The sequence below is a fragment of the Arachis hypogaea genome, chromosome 9 (assembly GCF_003086295.3).
Source record: "Arachis hypogaea cultivar Tifrunner chromosome 9, arahy.Tifrunner.gnm2.J5K5, whole genome shotgun sequence".
NCBI lineage: Eukaryota > Viridiplantae > Streptophyta > Magnoliopsida > Fabales > Fabaceae > Arachis > Arachis hypogaea.
In genome coordinates this window covers 86,397,530-86,403,124 of record NC_092044.1, presented here as the reverse complement: position 1 = coordinate 86,403,124, position 5,595 = coordinate 86,397,530, and the positions used below count along the sequence as shown (strand labels likewise).

General features: G+C 34.6%; 2 long non-coding RNA genes across 4 annotated transcripts; both read right to left on the bottom strand.

The window, feature by feature from the left end:
* Positions 1–594: 594 nt before the first annotated feature.
* Positions 595–4,923, bottom strand: LOC112711161 (uncharacterized). 3 transcript variants are annotated; one of them, XR_011865906.1, is made up of 4 exons: positions 4,452–4,923; positions 2,923–3,022; positions 1,368–1,460; positions 595–823 (listed from the first exon to the last, which is right to left on the bottom strand). It is a non-coding gene; the product is annotated as an uncharacterized lncRNA (long non-coding RNA). The 3 variants fall into 3 exon arrangements; XR_011865905.1 differs by having other exon boundaries at positions 595–1,460; positions 4,452–4,514; positions 4,591–4,923; XR_011865904.1 differs by having other exon boundaries at positions 595–1,460.
* Positions 2,224–2,689, bottom strand: LOC140174985 (uncharacterized). The gene is made up of 3 exons (XR_011865153.1): positions 2,522–2,689; positions 2,361–2,438; positions 2,224–2,280 (listed from the first exon to the last, which is right to left on the bottom strand). It is a non-coding gene; the product is annotated as an uncharacterized lncRNA (long non-coding RNA).
* Positions 4,924–5,595: the final 672 nt, after the last annotated feature.

The window sequence follows — 5,595 nt, the reverse complement described above, 5'->3', positions numbered from 1 at the left end:
GGGTGATTCCTATTCAGCCGTTGCCTATTCTCAAAGGCTACGCTTTTCTGCACCAAAGGCTACGCTTTTGACGTTTAGGAATAGGCTACGCTTTTCAAGTGATGCTGTCCAGGACCAAAAGCTACGCTTTTCAGCTTTCATTCTTCCAGAATAGGCTACGCTTTTTAACGCTACTGCATTACTTATAAAGCGTAGCCTTAGATCCCTCTTTTTTTTTATATATACTATAGCTACTGTATATAAGTGTAGCCTTAGGTCTTGGTTTTTTTTTTGTATACTATAACTACTGTATATAAGTGTAGCCTTAGGTCTTGTTTTTTTTCTGTATATATATATATATATATATATATATATATATATATATATATATATATATATATATATATATATATATATCAATACAACATAATAATTAATATGATTACATGTATAATAATTCTGCATTTTTATTTAAATGAGTTGAATATTATAAAATAAAACTAAATATATAATTATACTAAATAAATTCTTTAAATAATATCAAAATAACCATAATATCACTTAAAATTTACTACTAATAATATCAAAGCTGACACTTCTGTTTCTGACTGTGAAAGTAGAGAACTTAAAATGAATATACAAATATACAAGCGAAACAAATTTGCAGCACGTGACAAGTATTTACAATTTCTTTTGAATTCCGGAGACAAGTCATCACAGTTTGAAGACCAGCATCACCAAATGTATCTGCACTACTACTTCCAAATGATATACTAGCAGCATTGCGCTCCTTCTTTGCCTTCCGAATATGCAAAGCTTCAAGATGGCTATGAAGTATTTTATTCTGAAGGAGGTTGATGACATCAATCACACAAGTAATTTGAAAGAAACCAATGCAATAAAATATAAATAATAAAAACAGTTCACACTATGTGGGCTTGCCACAAGGAAGAAACAGTGTTACTACCTGCTATCAAATACAGTTTATGGACATTCTGTTTAAAATTGCATTACAATGTGACCCATTATTTCTTTTATATTTTGAGTTGAAGATAAAGAGAAAATACAGAGTTAGGAAGAAGAGGTCATTCAATCACCGACAGTGGCACAGACTGCACATTGACAGTGATTAACTAGACTTGCTAACTGTAACTGATCTTAGGTTGCAAACTGCAACCAACACTCACCAAAGATACCAAATAAATTAACAGTCTTGTAAATAATGAATTCCTCATATACACATCAATGGACCACAATTTTTTAATGTGTTGGGTAGACAACAGTTTAATACTAGACAATAAGAGCAAGTTAGGACACAATAATTCAACAAGAACACTGAAGGATAACTGAATAAGGCATCAGTGAAACTAAACGGGTGAAAAGAAAACCTGCTCATTTATTTCATCATATTTCTTCTTAGCGTCATTTCTTGCCTTCTCAAGCAATTTCTTCTACTCTTCCCACTTAGCCTTCAGTTGACTCTGCAAAACACAAATATGCAAATAGGGTGAATTATCGGTACATCTATCCAGAAAATCAAACAAGCCAAAATTCCAGTAAATGGGAAAGAATATATAAAGTAAGTAGACAAAGTGTAAAACAAACTAACAAATGCAACAGTAAACCACGTGGCTTATAGGGAAATCCCAGTGCAAGAAGAAATAAAAATTCCAACTGAACTAGCACTATCAAAGAATCACTAGACACACTGCAAGTTTCACACTGCTAGTATAGCATGAACAAAAACAGCATCCACTTCACCCTGTTATCATAGTTACACATTTACACAATCAAGCCCATAATATCCAAATAACCAATCACATGAAAAAGAAGTTAGCTCTTTTGGAGGAGAAACTCAAACCCAAGGAACAAAATTGAAACCAGTTAACTAATAATAATATAGGATGAAACTAAAGACCAAAAAGAAATAGAAAGCAAACAAAACTTAACTAAATATGAAGCAGAATTTTGTGCAGAAGATGAAGCCTACTAGTTCTTCTGGGAATTTATGTAGCTTCCTCTGAATTCATGTTTCCTCTGATAAAATCAACAATGGAATCATCAATTTGGAATCAAAAGTGATCATAAGCACGAGTGACCAGAAGCACTAATAATATGCCTTATAATAAAAAATAATATGCATAATAAACTAAATTCACTAATGAAACCAGCAAGAGTGATCAGAAGCACTAATGAAACAGAAATAATAGAGTTGTTGTACAACAACAAAAAATATTCACTAACCCTTCGGCAAGCTTTAACTATATCTGACTCTGGGAATTGAGCACTACCTCGAATGTCCTATCACCATAAATAAAAGCAAATAACTCAGCCTCACTAAATGGAAGTAGAAAGAGGGAATTTGGATGCACAAAGTATACCTTGCTATAGTACCGCTTCAGCAACATTTCCTTTGCCACCCTGCACATGCCACAAAAATAGAGTAAATTTGACATGACCTGCATATGTTACCAAAATCATAAGAAAGAAGTAACATTTATTTTTACAAGACAACATAGTGTTTTAGGTATAGAAAAAGAACCTTGTTGCACAACCACTCAGTCCAAGATGGTTCTTTGCATAGAGGTGAAACAAGTATCAAACCAAGTACACGTTGTCTATACTTCATCTATTGTAAACATAAAAACATTAGAAAAATTGAACGATCCATCATTGAAACTCTAATGTAATTTAAAAAGGGGAGAGGCTGCATAGCACCAACATAATAACTTACAACAAATAAGGTAAGAATGTAAGCCCCAGCAGTTACTCCCATGCACATTACTGCACTAAGACTGCACACAAAAAGAATGTTGGGGGTGAGATTGCCTTCTCAAAACGAACAACTGCCAATATCCAAAGCCTAATGGAAATTGGTGTAAACTAATTTACTTTATGTCATTAAATGGAAATCAATTACAGATTAAGCTTGAACTTACTCACCCAAAAAAGTTGAGAACCTCGGCTATTTGATCTGCTAGGTCATCAACAGAAAAAATTGGATAATCTGGAACAATCTCAGGAGCTCCCAACTGCAACAACTCTTGAACAAAGTACAAGATGATAAGAAAGTAAGAACTTAAAATATTATCAATGAAGGAATTTATAACAGTGAGGAGATATATACATCAAGTAACACTGCAAAACAATCAAACACAGCTTAACATGATGAGCACAAAATATTCAAACACAGCTTAACATGATGGAAGCAGGAAATGAATGCTTAATTTAAAAAAAGTTGAAGAAACTGGGATCAAAGAACTCAGCAAATCAGAAATCTATGGGAATCTGCAGGCTGTGTTTATAGAAATGGATAGCACTCAAGATATAAGCATAAGCCTTCAAACCTTGTCCCAATTACTACATAAACAAAAACCAGATTACAATTTTTTAAAAACTATAAACAGATTAACTTCCAAAGTTGTTAATCACATGTCACCTTATCAATTACTACATAATTTTGATTTCAAGGCATGTTTTGTTTGATGAAACTAAATTTCCTTATCATGAATTATTCAAAGCAGATTCTCCATCTCCAACTTACAATCAATTTCCTCATACTGTTTTAACTTTTCCTAATTTTACTACTATATCATCTCATAATACAAGTCAAAATTCTACACCTACTGCTACCTCAACAAATGAGATAAGGGATACTAGAAGAGCAGAGAATTTCAAAAAATAGTGAAGCATCAACTCAAGTGAAAAGCATTACTATCAAAATGAGTATTTATAGCATGAAGACAGAAATATATTACAATTAAGAGAATAGATGAGACTTGGAATCATTGAAGATGTGAAATAATTGAGTACAAGGTTTATATGTTAGTATGAAACAATGATTACTTATACAACTATGAAGCTAAAAACGAACTTAACAAGCAAGATGCAAAATCAGAAAGCAAATTCTAATGAAGCAAGCGACATAAACTAAAAAAATTAGAAAGAGAATACCACAGCAAAATAACTTTAACTCCTATCATGTACTATTCATACAGTAAAATAAAAATGTTCACTCAAACAGAATTCAGAGTAGATTCATAAGATAATACGCATTCAGAAGCTAAAACCTATAACCCTAAAAATTAGAAACAATACGCATTCAGAAGCTAAAACCCCCAAATAAAAAATCATAAAATCAGAACCCTAAACCCCAGGACACCTTCTCACAAAACCAAAGTCAATTCATCACAAATTGAATAAAGAACAAAATTAGAATTCAACACTAATAATAACAAGCAATGATCAAATGCGATTCTGCACGGGAAAGCTTCTAACACAGACAGCACGGCAGAAATTGAACCAGACATAGAAAACCCCTAATTAAATATGAAATTGTGATATAGAATCCTAATTAAATTTAACCCTAATTTCAGAGTATAGAACAAATTTTCTTCAAGTGGCAATTTTACTATGGTGGTACAGGGTGATCAGCAGAGCATATAAAAGTGCCGTTAAACATCTTACCTTACCTTATCATGTGAAAGAAGTTCAAATAAAGGACCAAAATAGCGCTCACAGAGATCTTCCATTACCTGCACAGTAAGATGGACTTCAAGTGTCAACTAATTAAACAGCCTTCCCTACAGAAATTGGACCTGAGTGGCTAACCTAACACTGGGGGCCTTCTTCAAAAGGAATATTGAGCCCAGCTGCATCAACTTGAGCCGTGTGTTTTGTTCTTGACAATGGGGATTAGGAACCCTAATTGCCTAAATCAGAAAAAAAAAAACTAAAAGCCTACCTATTGTGATGAGGGAAAGCGAATCGAGCAGGGAGGATGGAGCAGAGGCGGCACAAGTAGCAAAGGAGACGCGGAGCACAAGAAAGCAGCGGCGAGCAAAGAAGCAGAAGAGCATAGCGAGGCGGTGGTGCGACGTAGGAGAGCTGCGGCGTCGTTGCGTCGTAAGAGAGCCGCGTGGTGGTGTGGTGTAGCAGAGCCGTGTGAGGATGTGGTGTAGTAGAGCCGTGTGAGGATGTGGTGTAAGGAAAAGAGGAAGCTTTGGATGAGGTTGAGGAAGAGAGCAAAGAACTCTCTCAGCTCTTAGCTTTCTGCGAAAGGAGAAGGAGTGCGCGGGTGTTAAAATGGGAAAAAAATTCCCAAGTGTTATAGCGTGCACATATTAGGAAACGCTAATAAAGCGCACCCAAAGCCTAAGGATTTGACCACTCTTGAAAAGCGTCCTCTTTGATACGAAAAGTGAACCTATAGATATTCACCTACGGCTACGCTTTATAAGTGATTTCTATAATACCTAAGGCTACACTTTTTAAATGATGCCACAATTGTGTATCCTTTTCTCTTATAAAAAGGCAACACAGAGAAAAGCGTAGCCTATTCATAGAATAGGCTACGCTTTTCAAATGTAGCTTAAAAAAAGTGTGGCTGAATGGGTATTTTTCTTGTAGTGTGGTGACTTTATAAATTATGACAAATTGATAATTAATGATTGATAATGAGTGAATGTAAAGGAATAATGATGGTATTGATGTGTTAGATGTGGGGAAGGCGGTAGGGCGCTAATCCCTCGATTCATTCCCCCGCATTCCTTGTGAATGTATTGATGAGCGGATATTTTATACGCTTTTTGGGGGTAATTTCATGTAGATTTTAGC